Source organism: Ambystoma mexicanum, chromosome 3q, assembly GCF_040938575.1.
Source record: "Ambystoma mexicanum isolate Mex_15411 chromosome 3q, UKY_AmexF1_1, whole genome shotgun sequence".
NCBI classification, from domain to species: domain Eukaryota; kingdom Metazoa; phylum Chordata; class Amphibia; order Caudata; family Ambystomatidae; genus Ambystoma; species Ambystoma mexicanum.
The window spans coordinates 1262202190-1262218984 of NC_090926.1; the positions used below are offsets into that span (position 1 = coordinate 1262202190).

A 16795-nucleotide genomic window follows, 5' to 3' on the forward strand; every position below is an offset into this window, starting at 1 on the left:
CCCTGCTTTGTAGACCTTGTTCGGAGCACATAGCATGATAAACCATATGATATGAACATTTTTTTTTAACATGCTTATGAATATGTTATGCAAAAGAAGCATGAATGTAGATTTATTATTCCCCATCATAGGTGAAAGGCTACGAGTAGCAGGATCATAATTGTGAGCATATAAAAATATTATCTGAGGTTTCCTACTGTATTTGAAAGATAATGCACTGTCTGATAACATCACTTGTCCGTATTAATTATTTTACATAGACCTGCAGATTGTTATTCAAGATGTGAAGAAGCAAGTTGGAAAAATGCAACGTGTATTTTTTAGGATTGGATTGTACCCACTTCGGGGAGTAGTGAACCTGACCTCTTAACTGTCCTGCATTTACTTTAACTCATCATCTGTTGCCATTGCCTGCTTACCGAGCACTGTGTGTATGGCTGTGGATTGCGGGGTCACTCCCTTTCATGCAATGCTCCCTAGCACTGTTATTAGTTAAGTTGCCATGCCCTGCAGACATCTCCATGTCACAGACAATGCCAAACTTCACAAAGCCCTCAATGGCTGAATAATCATTCATGTCTTCAAGAAAACAAAACCAAATCCAAAAAAGAACTTGACAGAGCTCCCTCGTTTCTTTTCCATTTCCCTAATTTAAAAAAAAAAAGTTTTTTTTGTTTTCAGTTTATTACAAACTTTTTTGCATTTCTTATCCAAAAAAAAGAATACCATTCCTTCTCACCTCCCCCTCTATGATATGGTTCAAATTAAAATTAAAAGCAAGAAAAATATCCAATTTCTTTCTGGAAGCGTCTTAGTGTTCGATAAGTCTCATTACTGACTTTCTAATAGCTGGCTTTCTTTCATTTTCCCCAAGGCAGCTTTCAGGAAGTTAACTGTGGCATAATTAACTCTGTGGTCATCTGCTCCGTAAATCCTCTCCCACCATTTTTCAGCATCAAAACCTTTAGTTTTTCCAGGTTCGCGGAAGAGGTGAATTGGTCCTTTAATTTCGGACAAAATATACTTAAGTGCTCCATTGATTCTTTCTAGGATCCACACAGACGCCATTCATCGGTTACTTCTTTGTTATACCTCTTCAAAGTAGTTTTGTTGTGTAAAAGGTTTAATCTTAGTCTCATCAATATATTCCGCATATTATTATTCAGGAATTTCCTCAGATAACCTCTTGTTACAGTTAAGTGACCAATGTTACCTTTGGACAGCGTATGGATTTTAGGCCCTGCTCTCTTTTCTTCTGTTAATGGCCAGTCGTCTGCCCATATCATCCTCTTGACAGCCAAAGGATTTTTGCAAAAGGACTCTTTAGATATTCCCAATTTGGAGAGGTACTTTAGGCACTCTGTCTTCCAATTCATAATTGTCCATTTGTCGTACCTTCTTTCTCTGCTTCTGAGTATTTCAAATTGAAGAGGACACTCTTTTAAGATTATTTTTCTGAACAGTGATGTTTTGTTCCATAAAATCTTAGATTGTAAGAAGTTTAGACCTAATTCATGGCGAATTACAGCTACAGGGATTGATTGTGGTAGATTTAAGATTATTTTCCCAAAAATAATTCCAATCAGTCCCATTTATTTTCTCCAATTCCTGTGCATGTTTCAGTTCCATAGATGAGTACTGGTGTCACTTTTTGCTTGAAATATTTAAAAATGGGAGTTAGCGAGAATTTTCCAAATCTTTTGTCTAGTGCTTTACCCTGAGCTGTCAATTAACCTATTTCTTTCTTCAGATTCTCTGTCCAGGCTCTTTCACTTTTTTGCAAATTTACAATAACACCCAGATATTTCAATTCAATAACTGGGTATAGACTTTCCTTGTCTAATACCCAGAGGTCTTTCACTTGTTTTTTTTCTTCTCTTGTCCCCAAACACCATAATCGCAGATTTGGAAGCATTAATTTTCAGATAATTTTTATTGACATATTTCTGTAGTAGACCTATCTTGGTCAGTTCTAAGAGGACCAAGTGGTCTGCATATAACAGCCAGCCCACATCTGTACCGTAAATTTTTTGGGGAAAGTGGAGCTATCTGTCAATGCATCGTTTATATCTTCAATAAAGAAGTTGAACAGGGTAGCTGCTAAGTGACATCTCTGTTTCAGTCCCATGGATGTTCCAATCTTTCTTGATACATTTCCTTGTTGGTCTAGCTTTACCTGCATATTTGTGTCCGAGTATAGTTCTCTGATGATTTCAAGTAGATCACTCGGCATCCTTTGTTTTTTAGCTTTTCCCATAATAGGGAGCGATCAATACTGTCGAAGACTCGACTCAGATCAATGCTGGCCATATAGATTTTATACTTCTTATACTCTGAACGTTGTTTAAGTAGGTTCAGGATCAATAGATTTAAATTGCATCCAACTTCTTTTACAAACCCTGTTTGTCTTATATCTAATGAATTTGATTTTTTTATTTTATCCATTCTTTTAACCTCTTTAAGACGACCATTGCGAAGATTTCCCCCACTGCATCTAGTAAGGCGGTTGGTCTGTAGTTCACTCTGGAGCTCCTGTCCCCTTGCTTGAAGATGGGGATCACAATGCTAACTTCCAGGATTCTGGTATTTTGCATTGCATAAATATTCTGTTCAATAGAGTTTTACAGAATTCTACCCACTCTTCTGGAGCCTTTTTCATCAATGCATTTGAAATCCTGTCCTGGCCGGGTGCTCGGGACCTACTACAGTTCTTTATCAATCGCAGGATCTCTTCTCACTCACAGTTTAGCTTCTAGATTCTTGTGTTTGGATTCTGTTTCTCTAACCCCTGATGGCAAAATAGGTTTATCAAATAGTTTTTGGAAGTGTACCTCCTCCGCTATTGCATTTATTTGATGGGATTCTATAGACACTCCTTTCTCTTTAATTAGTTGCCAGAAGCTCCTGCCATTTGTTTTGGCTAGTACTTTGAGCATACTTTCAGCGTCCTTCAGGTCAATGACTATTTTTTGTGTTTTAATCCAGTTTCTGTTATTTTGCTTCTGTTTCTTTGGAAGATCATTTTTGTTTACAGGCATCTTATTACTGATTTCTCGGAGATCTTTCCTTAGAAGTTTTTTTTTAACTATTATTTCTTTATTATGGATATGTAAATGCTTGAATTTAGGTTTCATTGTTCCTTTCTTTATCTCACAAAAAGCCATTAATATACAGACATATTCAACAGAGTACAGCTTCTTTTTTAATAATTCAATTAGATCTTTTGTTATTCTCGGTACATCATGGGGTTTTATTTGTAAGCAATTTAGTCCTCCCTCGACTTCTATTCTGTGGTTCCATTTCTTTTGAGGACTAATGGAGGCTCTTTTTAGTGATACAATCAAGGGATCGTGATCACTATGGGGAATCTTCTCAACCTCCATACTTGTTACTTCTGGCAGTAAGTTACCAGAGACCAATCAATAATCGAGTGTTGCTTGACTATTCCCGTTTGTCAACGTCACTGCCGCTGGAATGTCACCAGAAATGTTTCCATTGAAAAGATGCAGGTCTATCAGGGTCATTTCCTCTATCCATTCTTCACCGCTTTGATTTTTCTTGCTCATGTTGATGCATTTTTTGGGGGCCATTGCATTCTTTTCTTTCAGACAGTTTGAGTTCAGTTCTCCGCATATTAGTATTTTGAGGTTCGGATGCTCTTCAAAATTTCTGTCGATCAAATCTGTTACAGATTCAATAAAGGAACTCCTTTCTTTTACATCTGGATTCCAGTATAGATCCATAATTAGAATATTTTCATCTGACTTTGTTTTTCCATTGCTACGAATAATAACCGCTTTTATATAGGAGTCTGGATTTGTTGTTTGCACTACATTCAGGTTTTGGTTGTTTTTTACTAAAATTAATAGACCCGAGGAAGGTCTACCCTTTGTCTCTATTTTCGCCGGGTTAAGATAGGCAGCGTATCGATCTAGAAGGGGGGTATCCTTTAGCCACGTTTCTTGAAGACAAATAATGTCTAATTCAAAGAGTTTTGGGAGCATGTCATTGAACAGATGCCCGGAACCCCGGGTGTTCCAGCTCCCAACTTTCCAATATTCTCATTGCTTTCTCTTCTGGCTCTAATTATAGGGATTTGATGCAAGCAATCTAGCCAACTAAACCCAAGATGGCTGGGCATCAATTGCATTTTTATCATTGACGGGGAACACACTCAGTTTTGTTTGATCTGTCTTAGATTTTTTACATTGGATAGTTACTTGAATCCTCTGGAGGGGACTATTCTCTAGCTTCACTAGGTCTGTAGAGTCGCTCATTTCTCTCGTATTATGGTTTATTATTGACGAGGACTGCTCTTTTTTGGATGTCAACGAAGCTCCTTGGGACCAGGTAACATCAGGTCTCTTTATCTGTTTTCTAGTGTACTCCATTGGTGATGAACTTACTTTCTGTTCTAAACGCCAATTACCCCGAGATTCAACTTCCTCGACATCGAAACCCAGGGAGCGAAAGTCATCTCTTGCTTCCAGCACAGTAGATGTCGAAATTGCAGAGATCATGGTAAGCATAACTTTATCATTTATGTTCTCGTCTGGAAAGCTGACAACTTTTATATCCTTTGAGGTGATAACTCGCTATCTAGATTCATGGATGCCAGAGGATCATCAAGTTCGAGCGGTTTAGGATCAGACCATCGTCCGATTTTTAATTTCCTTTCAAGAATTATACAATCTTTCTTCTTTATTCTTGTTCCGTCTCAAATTCACTCTTTGATCCCTGTGTCTGGCACTTCTCTGCCAGAGGGGCGATTGCAGATCGTTCCTTATTCTGCTGTTCATTTGGTGATTCACCTTTTTTGTTTTGTCTACAAGTAACTTCACCAAAGCCTCAGGTTTAGTTTAGTTTAGTTTAGTTTATTATTTGATAATGCGCTCCAAAACCCAGGGGTAGCCGGGCACAGCAGTCACAAGAATACTTAGGCTTAAGGTTGCGTACATACAAAAGGATACATACAGAATATACATTATATGAGTTATTAACATATATACAAAACCAATATACAAGAAATACAGGAATGTGAATCCCTCTCATAGGTCTGGTATCGGGGGAGTCAAAGGTGGTTATGCGCAATGATAGGGCCAGGTTCAGTGGCTCTGCGTCTATTTCCCCTGCGGCGCTGTATCTCGCAAATTTTTCTAGTAGTCAGACGATCAGAGTCACTACTCGAGGGACTCTTCCTTGGACTGATCCTTATTCTTAATGCTGTTTGTGGCAGCAGGTCTGTCACCGACGAGTGTGTCTCTGTAGTTACACAATTTAGGTTTTAACCGAGGCGCAACGTTCGTTCTCTGTATTTCCTCACTCATTCCAGAGGAGTCTGAGTAACCCAAACTGTTTTCAATGCTCTGTAAAGTGCTTTTTTCTGAGGACTTTGTTGGAAATCCGCCTTAATGATTCATTACTCAAGATTCAGTTTTTCTCTTTTTTCAAGTCGCCGACACCATTGTCTTTTTCTGGATTGTTCTGACTTTCTGCACAATCAAGACTATGGCTACAGTGTCTCGCACCTCCCTTCTCGAACACTTGTGATGAAGGCTGAAATTAAAATAGATCGCCTTTTTCTTCTGTTAAAGGCTCGATTTGGAATTCAGAGAGGACAGGCTTTTTTTGTCACAAGTTCCAAATATAAATGCATCTCTTCAGCCTCCATTTCAATAGATTGTTATCAATAGGTGCTACAAAACCTGATGTTTCTAAGGTAATTGTCACGCCGACCACACGATCTAGTGTTCTCCCTGCAAGGTCACGCCCCTTCCCGCACACAACTTCCATCCGTCCTGTTACCCGACATACACAATCTGGCACACGTACCCCTCACTTCCGTCACAGCAGGTCACAGCATGTTAGGACCAGCGGTTACCGCCCTTCACGTCTGTGGCAACTGAACTGAAGGTTGTCTCCACATCGCATCGGCTTGCGCCGTTTGCGGAGAACCGCTCGTCACTGCGCGCCACGGATCCCGTGATTCCCTGTCTCCTAGCAACGACGCAACGCTTCTGTTCCACACGCATCACGTGACTTCTGCCGGTTGGATAAAGGATGCCTGGAAACAGAAAGCGTTGCTTCACAGCTGTCTCCTCAGGGTTACGTGTCGCTCGTTCTATGGTTTAAGGATTACTGGAACTGCTTTCGACCACGTTTTGTTTCACGGATTGTCTTGTGCTTGCTCCCATAAATTGCTACGGACTTCGGATCACCTGTTACCTGACCACGCTTTGTTTCACGGATTGTCTTGTGCTTGCTCCCATAAATTGCTACGGACTTCGGATCACCTGTTACCTGACCACGCTTTGTTTCACGGATTGTCTTGTGCTTGCTCCCATAAACTGATACGGACTTCGGATCACCTGTTGCCTGACCACGCTTTGTTTCACGGATTGCCTACGCTCTCATTCTACGGACCACGTGTCACTCTGAATCTTTGGTCCCACACTAGGTGTTCACCTATCCCTGCCTCCTGCTTTGGCTTTTCGGTTTGGGGTCCTGTTCCTTTCCATCGTCTGGGCCTACCTCACGCTCACAGGTAAACAGTATTATTATACCCTTTCTGCTTCATTGTCCTGCCCTGATTATAACTGCATTACAACTTGCTTTTCAGTGCTCCAGGGGTTTTTCCGGCTGTCCCTCAACCCGGGCTAGACGGACTTAAAGACCATACAGACAGTATTTCTGGTGTTGTCTGTGTGGTACTTGAGGACGGAGGGGTTGTTCATACTCTGCACGACCATCAAGTCTGCAACAGACTGCGAAGCCACTCGGCCGTCCGGAGTATGGACACGGATCCCTCCGCTGGGGACCCAGTGACCGCTTTGATGCAGGCAGTGGCGGCCCTTAGGACCGACATGGCCACCGCCACGGCCACCATACACCACCGTCTTGACGCCTTACAGAGTGCACGTCATCCACTACCCGCACACACTGAGTTCGGGTACCCAGCCCCCCCAGATCAGCCTGTCCCTGTTCCGGTCCCCGCACCGACTCCTGTTTTGCTTCCGACACCTGTTCCCTTAGATGCTCCAGAACGCTATCAGGGTGACCCCCGGAAGTACCGTACTTTCGTAAATCAATGTAAGCTCCATTTTTTGTGCAGACCCCTTGCATTCCCTGATTCTGTCACAAAGGCCGCTTTTCTGTTGTCCCACCTGTCTGGGGTGGCAGCCACCTGGGCAAACCCATTTTTGAAAAACGACCATCCAGCATTGTACGACTTTGACCTCCTCATAACTGAAATGGCCAAAGTCTTTGATACCCGCTATAAGGCCCAATCAAGAGATCTGGAGCTGCTAGACCTCACACAGGGTAGGCAAACGTTGATTGAGTATATCACCCGCTATAACCAACTCGCTGCTAAGACTTCCTGGCCAGAGGAGAAGAAGGCGATTGTGTTCTATCGCGGTCTGTACAACGCCATGAAGGATGCCCTTTCTGTGGTTCCTGCCCTCCCCTCGGTTTTCACGGATCTCGTGGACCTTGCACTACAGGTGGACGCTAGGAGATCCGAAAGGAGGGCGGAAACAGCATTTAGCAACCAATCAACCCCGCCTCCTTCCTCTGCAGCTTCCGAACCTATGCAAATCGGTGGAATCCGAAGCCCGGTAACACAATCCGAACGAAAACGTCGGAGAACCAACAACGCCTGTTTTTATTGTGGGCTAAACGGGCACTACGTAAGGGAATGCCCACGGCGGCCCAAGAACAAGACACCGGGTTTTCAGAAGGCTCGCCCTTGATCCAGGGGGCATCGGCGAGCCCGTCCACGACCCCCACTGAACCCGCCTTCGGTCTCATCAGACTGGTGGTGGTCCATGCCCTTTTGAAACCCACCAGGGAAATCATCCACACTGTTCAGATCGTGATTGATTCAGGGGCCACTGGCTGTTTCATCGACATTGCATTAGCCCACCGTCTCAATCTGCCTCTGGTTAGAAAAGAACACCCAGAACCCGTACATGCGGTTGACGGTACGTCCTTGTCTTCCGGTCCGATCAAGTTCCAGACTGCACCGTTGGATGTGGTGTTACAGAGCACCCATAGGGAAACCATATTGTTTGATCTTATCACCACGCCACAGTTCGGTATCATTCTGGGGATACCCTGGTTAAGAAATCACAACCCTTTGATTAATTGGGGTACAGGACAAGTGACGTTCGAATCGGAGGTGTGCCAACATTTTTGCCTTTCGGAATCTGAGTCACTCTCATCTCCCGCCACGATCCTTGGTGCTATGGCTTCCTCCCGTATCAGTGATGTAGTGCCTGACACTGTGCCCTCACATCTCGTGGGGCTATTATGGATGGCATCCCTGCTGATTATCATGATTTCCATATGGTTTTCGATAGGGTCACTGCGGAGGGGCTACCCCCACATAGACCCTACGATTGCCCCATTGACCTGCTCCCGGATGCACCCATTCCTAGGGGTAGAATTTACTCATTGTCACAGTCGGAGGAAAGGGCCTTAAAGGAATATATCCTCCAGGCCTTACGTCTAGGTCACATCCGTCCCTCTTGCTCTCTGGCGGCCAGCCCTATTTTCTTTGTGCCGAAAAAAGAAGGCGATCTGTGCCCAGGTGTGGATTACAGACGGTTAAACTCCATCACCATAAAAAACAGATACCCCATTCCGCTCATCTCCACGCTCCTTGACAGGTTAACAAAGGCAACCATTTTCACCAAGCTGGATCTAAGGGGGGCATATAACTTGATCCGCATGATGCGTGGAGACGAGTGGAAGTCGGCGTTCTGTTCCCGACAGGAACTATTCGAATACACCGTGATGCCCTTCGGGCTCTGCAATGCCCCCGCTACGTTCCAACGGTTCATCAACGATGTATTCTCTGACATCCTGGATACATTTGTGGTGGTCTATTTGGACGATATATTGATATATTCTTCCTCTTTGAAGGAACATGTCGGTCATGTCAGAGAGGTCCTCTCTCGCCTTGTTCGCCAAGCCCGAGAAGTGCTTCTTCCATTCAAACGAAGTTGAATTCCTGGGCTTCCATATTTCCCCCGGTGGGATATCCATGAACCAGTCAAAGCTCCGTGCTGTCACAGAATGGCCGGTTCCCGGTAACATCAAACAACTCCAGTCCTTTCTCGGTTTTGCTAATTTTTACCGGCGATTCATCGCCGGTTTCTCTTCTATTGTATCACCATTGACCGCCCTGACCAGCCCTCTTGTCCCGTTCACCTGGACCTCCGTACATCAAGAGGCCTTCGAGGCACTTAAATCCAGGTTCACTACTGCTCCTGTCTTGCAACACCCTGACCCCGACCTTCCCTTCGTTCTGGAAGCAGACGCCTCCTCTTTCGCATTGGGTGCTGTGTTGTCGCAGCCTTGTCCAACCACGGGTAGTTTACATCCAGTAGCCTACCACTCACGGAAGTTCTCCGTAGCTGAATCCCATTACACAGTAACCGAGAAAGAGTTATTGGCCATCAAAGACGCCCTCCAGACGTGGCGGCACCATCTCATGGGGGCTAGGTATCAAACGGTGGTTTATACGGACCACAAAAACCTCCAAGACCTGGCCTCCCTGAAATGCGTGAACAGCAGACAAGTGCGTTGGCACCTGTTCTTTGCTGCATTCGATTTTGTGGTCAAGCACAGGCCAGGTCTCATCCACGGCAAGGCGGACGCCCTATCACGTTCTCCTGGTGGGGAACCACTATCCTCGTTTCCTGATACTCTGTTAGGAAAGGGTCATGTCATATGTTTGTGTACGCCATCTCCACCCATGCTTAATGCCATTAGACAATGGGTCTCCCAACACCCACATGCACTCACTGAATGGGAAATTACCCTCCAGGAGGGATTGCCGTTTGTCCAGGGCAAGCTGTTTCTTCCTATGTGCGATGTACGTAACCAGGCGCTTGTCTGGTCTCATGATGCTGCTATAAATGGCCATCCTGGGCAACAACGCACCCTAGAACTACTGCAACGTTGGTGCTGGTGGCCATCAATGAGAAAAGACATAGAACACTACGTAAACACCTGTTCGATCTGTGCCCAGTGCAAAACACGCAGAGGACGACCTCTGGGGTTGCTCCTGCCGTTGCCCATTCCCCCCAGGCCTTGGCACACCATCTCCATGGATCTCATCACGGACCTACCCCGTAGACAGGGCTACAACACCATATGGGTGATCGTTGATTCCTACACCAAGATGGCCCGTTTTGTTCCCTGTACGGGCATCCCGTCAGCTCCAACCCTGGCCCGCCTGTTCTTTAGGTCAATATTCTGCCTTTTCGGTCTGCCACAAGTCATCATATCAGATCGTGGGACTCAATTCACGTCCTGTTTTTGGCGTGCCCTTACCAAGCTCCTGGGTATTGATGCTCACTTCTCCTCGGCCTATCACCCAGAAAGCGATGGGCAGACCAAGAGGGTGAATCAAGCCCTGGAACAATACCTGCGCTGTCTGACCCTCCAGTACCAAGACTCCTGGTTCAATCTGCTCCATCTCGCTGAATTCGCTTACAACAACTCCCAACATTCAGCCACTGGTTTCTCCCCTTTCTACTCTATGTATGGTCAGCATCCGCGTACCCTGCCGCTCCCTGATTTCTCCTCTTCCACTCCAGCTGCCAATGCCTGTGTGCGCAATCTGGCCGGGGTCATGCGCAAATTCTGGTTCACCTCCGTGAGGCCCAGATGGTGATGAAGGCTAAGGCGGATCGGAGGAGAACCGCGGCACCGGAATATCGTGTGGGCGACCGGGTATGGCTGTCGACTCGACACTTACGGATATCTGGTTGTCGAAAGCTGTTGCCTCGTTTTGTGGGTCCCTACAGGGTCACCAGGGTCCTGAATCCTGTGGCTTTCCGCCTTTCTGTTCCTCCTGCTTGGCGAATCCACCCGGTATTCCACACTTCCCTCCTCAAGCCCTACCTTGCTCCTACTCGTGTCCTTGCTCCGCCCGCTTCTGTCTCTGTGTCCTCTCCGGACGTTTATGAGGTCAGCGCGATACTGGGTTACCATTTCCACAGGGGTCGCCTCCAATATCTGGTGGACTGGCTGGGGTATGGTCCCGAGGACCGCTCTTGGGTTTCTTCCTGGGATGTCCGGGCTCCGCGGCTTGTTGCGCATTTTCATAGGGATTGCCCTGCTTGCCCACGGGGTCGTGGGCCTTTGAGGGGGGACTCTGTCACGCCGACCACACGATCTAGTGTTCTCCCTGCAAGGTCACGCCCCTCCCCGCACACAACTTCCATCCGTCCTGTTACCCGACATACACAATCTGGCACACGTATCCCTCACTTCCGTCACAGCATGTTAGGACCGGCGTTTACCGCCCTTCACGTCTGTGGCAACTGAACTGGAGGTTGTCTCCACATTGCATCGGCTTGCGTCGTTTGCGGAGAACCGCTCGTCAATGCGCGCCACGGATCCCGTGATTCCCTGTCTCCTAGCAACGACGTAACGCTTCTGTTCCACACGCATCACGTGACTTCTGCCGGTTGGATAAAGGATGCCCGTAAACAGAAAGCGTTGCTTCACAGCTGTCTCATCAGGGTTACGTGTCACTCGTTCTATGGTTTAAGGATTACTGGAACTGCTTTCGACCACGTTTTGTTTCACGGATTGTCTTGTGCTTGCTCCCATAAATTGCTACGGACTTCGGATCACCTGTTACCTGACCACGCTTTGTTTCACGGATTGTCTTGTGCTTGCTCCCATAAACTGCTACGGACTTCGGATCACCTGTTGCCTGACCACGCTTTGTTTCACGGATTGTCTTGTGCCTGCTCCCATAAACTGCTACGGACTTCGGATCACCTGTTGCCTGACCCTGCTTTGTTTCACGGATTGCCTATGCTCTCATTCTACGGACCACGTGTCACTCTGAATCTTTGGTCCCACGCTAGGTGTTCACCTATCCCTGCCTCCTGCTTTGGCTTTTCGGTTTGGGGTCCTGTTCCTTTCCATCGTCTGGGTCTACCTCACGCTCACAGGTAAACAGTATTCTTATACCCTTTCTGCTTCATTGTCCTGCCCTGATTATAACTGCATTACAACTTGCTTTTCAGCGCTCCAGGGGTTTTTCCGGCTGTCCCTCAACCCGGGCTAGACGGACTTAAAGACCATACAGACAGTATTTCTGGTGTTGTCTGTGTGGTACTTGAGGACAGAGGGGTTGTTCATACTCTGCACGACCATCAAGTCTGTAACAGTAATTGGGTAAAGCAGCGTTATAAGACTGGCGGCAGCAGGATCATTTCTTTCCTATAGAGCGGTAGATATAGGTACTGACAACTCCACAAAAGAATTTACCACTCCAATCAGGAGATCCTTATCTGTAATTTCTCCTGTTCTGCATACTTTCAATGTCAAATTTGTTTCAATACCGGTACTTCTTATTTTGTTTCCTAAAATGACGTTCTTTTTAGTTTCTTGGGGCTTGACATGCCATTTGAAGTGCCCAAATCCGAAGTTGAATAATTTCGCTTCTTTGGGAGTCGATCTATGTTCCTCTCTTTCAGGCACTCAATTCCTTTAGTTTTGATATTGTGTACTAGTTGAATTCTCGGTCTCGGGCTGTTAGCATAGGGGCCCTCCGTGACTACATTTGCCCTGGCTGCCACTGGGTTTAGGGGGGCTTGGTTCCAAGAATCCTGCAGTTCATGAAGCCCCAATAGCCTTTAAACAATGTTGTAACCACTTCCCACGCGTTTGTGGCTTTCTGTTTCTATGGTACCCAGGTATGTTACAATGTGCACGGGTTTCAGGCACTCTGCCACGCTGTGAGACCCCTCCTGCGACTCTACATCGACCGCCACCATCGCCAGTTGTGGATCTATTTGCGGGTCTGTGTTATACACAGCCCTGTCCTCAAAGGTTTCCGTGCCAACATTCTCAGTAAGTTCTGTGGGAGGGGAACGGCACAACGAGGGAGAGGCAGGGTTGGTATTTACTGAGTTTGACGGGCTCTGCAGACTAGTATTGCCTGACGTAGAAATACAGTTCACTCAGCTATTCTTCATAGCCTTTGCTGACGTCCCCAATCCAACCTCACTTTCGTGAAAAAACAGCTGCAGCTTTAGATATTGTTAGCTGACATATCTTACTCCTCGTTCTTTGGCTCGGCCATGCTCCGCTTCCTCTTCCATTTGGAGGCAGATCACGTCACTTCTCAAATCGTGGGAGGAGCAGAGCCAGGTGCGACAGACTCACAAGCCTTCGAACACTCTGCAAACACTCTGCAAGGCTCCACTTCTGGAGTAGAGGTTATGAGTGTTTTGCTGGTGTAGAAAACATAGAAAGACTTGCAGTATCTCAGAAGACAGACTTTTCCAGCAGTAAAACGCCTTGGTCCTTGCAGCTTCACACTCCGAAAACACACTGCCATTTCCCTAATGTTTTCTAGGTAGGCAGGTGAAAAAGCTACTTTTCATCCAATTTCTGATTGTATTCACATAATGCACTGCACATCAATCAGCTGGATTAATTTATATACAAATGACAAAACTAAGATGATTACACAGCTTCCCTAGAGTGTTTAATCATTGAAACTAGTAGGAGAATTTGCAGTACTCTCATTATTTCCTTGCAATGGACATAAACGCACATTCCCGACATAATAACTTTAATCCCAACTATATTGTTGCAAATGTGTTCTCCGTTATCCGTCAATCCAGTAAATCTGAATGTACCATGCCTAGTGAGATAGTTTGTCTTGTTTTACCTATGTCTTCCACTCCGATGCATGGTTGCTCTTTGAAACACTTGTGTATAAGTGCATAATAAATAAACAATCAATCAATCAATTCTACTTGAACAGATAGAAACCTGGGGTGTTTAATTGCTGAAAGACAAGGTTTGGACACTAGAAAAACATAACTTGCAGACAGAATTCCATTGGACATTTAGATTTTATGACAATATATGTGCTAAAGAACTTTCACACATACACAGCAACCCAGGAATCCTTAAAAGTTGGCTGGCTTTCAACAATGGCTGCTCAAGCAGAAGCATCAGGACTGTATTGTTTTCAGGGTCACCATCTCACCCCCTATTATATGTTTATGTGTGGAGACCTGCCAGTTCAGCGATGAGGGACTTAAGGTGCTGCTCTTTGGGCGCACTGGTGCTTGCATTGCTGGAATGCAGCCAGGAAGATGTTCTCCCTGCTCCTTAGTCCTGTGAGGGGGTCTTACTGTGGCTTTAAGTGCTAGACAGAGCACAAACATTGTCTCTATTCAAGGAAAGACTTAACATATGAACTTTATTAACTTGGTAAATTGCACTCAATTGCCTTTTGTTACCAACAACATTCACCTTTGGCAAGTCCTACTTTTGGATTAGCCCGCCTTTTGAATTGCCTTTGCAACCCCAGAATTATTATAATGGAATTGACCTGTGGTGCCATAAATGAACACTGTAGGTATTTTAAGCCCACATATTTACAAGCGTGCACAAGCACGCTCTCCAGCAAAGCACATACCAACACTACTTGACCACTATCTTGGAAAACCCCAAAAGTGCCTTGGAATCCCAGAGCATATATCACCTCATGTGTCACCTCTCCCTAAAAGATGGTCCATATATAATGGAAAAACACACATGCCTACTAATACAAGTATTTAGCCTTTCCTAACTCGTTCCCTGTATCTGTGAACTCCTATCCCTCTTCCCCCTCTTACTTCACCCTTGCGCATCCTGTTCTTTCCAGTAGACTGAGGCCTTGTGACCCCAGGCGAGGCCACAAATATCCCTTGCACAATGAACTACTATGGTGGTTGTTCAGCGTAGTTCCAAAGCAGAATTACATAACATAATATACTGAAGATGGCTCCAAATTCGGTTGCATTATCTCAGAAATCAATATAGACGTCGATGTCAGACTAACTTCCGGCGTTGAAGCAATAATCTATGTTGAAGAAGGCTGGCTGTGGTATGACCAGTAGAAATGGGATTAGTCGTAATAGCCCAGCTAGTAGGCATAGTAGTTGTGGTGAGAGTTACCTGCCCCAACCATAGTCTGATGTTTGCCCTCCTGAGACTATGAATAGGGTCAGTGCATCTCCAAACACATATAATCTTGTGCAGTGGCTGAGACTTCTCAACTCCCTGATTGCTGATCTGTGTAACAGCAATGTTTTTAAAGTGGAATATCAGGTGCTCTTTGTGTACAGAGGTTAAGAAAATGGTTGTTTATATGTATACACCACTGGACAGGGGTTATGCATAAGTGTAGTGTGAGCACAAAGAAAGCACAGTCCCTCTGATTGCGGAAAACATGCGAGGCAGCAGCAACAGAAAAACGCTTTTAATTTAGCTTCAGGTGAAATAGCTTGATGGGAGCAATGCACCCGAATAATGTCAAACATTTGGAGATCACATGTAGAGTTTTTACAACAGCCTTCTCCCTGGCCAAAAAGAATCATCTGTTTGCAGATCATCATGATTTAACAAGCCTTCAGGAAGAGAACAGCACTACAATGTTACAGTAAGTGAGATAATTGCACATAATTGTGTTTATCAATGCAAGAGAAATACGTTAATTATATTAGAGAACAAAAGAAAACACAAGTTACTATTGCAGAAGAGAGGATCATGAGACTGTCAGACTAAATCAAAGAATTACAACTTCACAATTAAAAAACGTTCTCTCAAGATCTGTGAGCAAGAGAATTACTTCTGAAGAAATAACATTCGCATAGCTGGTTTTCAAGAAAATGCTCAGTAATCCAACCAAATTTATTCAGAAAAGCCTCTGTAGAATACTGAATTTAACCTCCAGGCACTTTTTGGAGATAGAAAGAGCTCATCGATCTTTGGGCCCAAAACCTTTAGTGGGTCAAACTCATCACTTTGTAGTAATATTTCTTAAGTTTCCAGTAAAGGAAATGGTTGTAAAAAGAGAGCGAGAGATAGGTGATCTTTTGTAGAGAGGAAATAGAATTATGATAATTGGAGATCTAAGCAAAGATGTGGCAAAGGAGAAGGCAAGAAAGAAAAACCTCAAATTTCATATTTTATACCCGGGGACATTCAGAGTCATGTTAGACTGGCCAACTCACTCCTTCACTGATTATAGCAGAGCTGAGAAATGTTTAACAGATCTTATTGATCAAGAACCCAAACCCATGAAGGAAACTAATTTATCAACTAAAAATTGCTGTGTAAAGGAAAAAGATGAACAACTTGATGAAAAAAAGAAAATAATAGTGAGTGATCTGATCATTTGCTTTACAGTATTATGTAATGCATGTTCTATGTTTTATGTTTTTGAGCATACTCTTACTAGATATGTGTTATATAAAGTTATGAAGGTATCCTATCAGCTGTTATGTGGAATCCGTTGGTAGCGCAAGCACTTTCAGCTCTGGCTTGTGCACGATCATCTTCAGAAGTTGCCAAGTGTGTTTAAAGAGTGGTAAAATTATGTATTTCCTTGATCATAATTTTTGACATTTTCTAATTTTGCTAACAAGACTGGCGTAAGGGACTCATTTCTGTCCCTTTATTCTTAATCGGCCACCGGCCCTCCCTTGTAGGGGGCAACAACATTTCATCAGACCATCATACTTGGTCCACACCGAGACTTCCTTTTTCTGATTTCATCTATATCCACGCCCCCCAACACATTACAGCGTGGCCTAGTTGCTATAATGACGACGCCAGGCCTTGTCGAAACTTACACTTCCTGAACGAATGGACCAATCACAGAGGCGACATACGCTGCCTCCATGGCAACTCTCCAATGCATATATAGCATCTGCCGCGCCGAAGTCTAAAGACACAGTCTATCCCGCTGTGGCACGATTTC

General features: G+C 44.8%; 1 protein-coding gene across 3 annotated transcripts in view; it reads left to right on the top strand.

The window, feature by feature from the left end:
• The window catches only part of LOC138447850 (beta-1,3-galactosyltransferase 2-like), a 583663-nt gene that overhangs the window by 252982 nt on the left and 313886 nt on the right, over positions 1 to 16795 (top strand). The gene's annotated exons all lie outside the window — the stretch shown is intronic.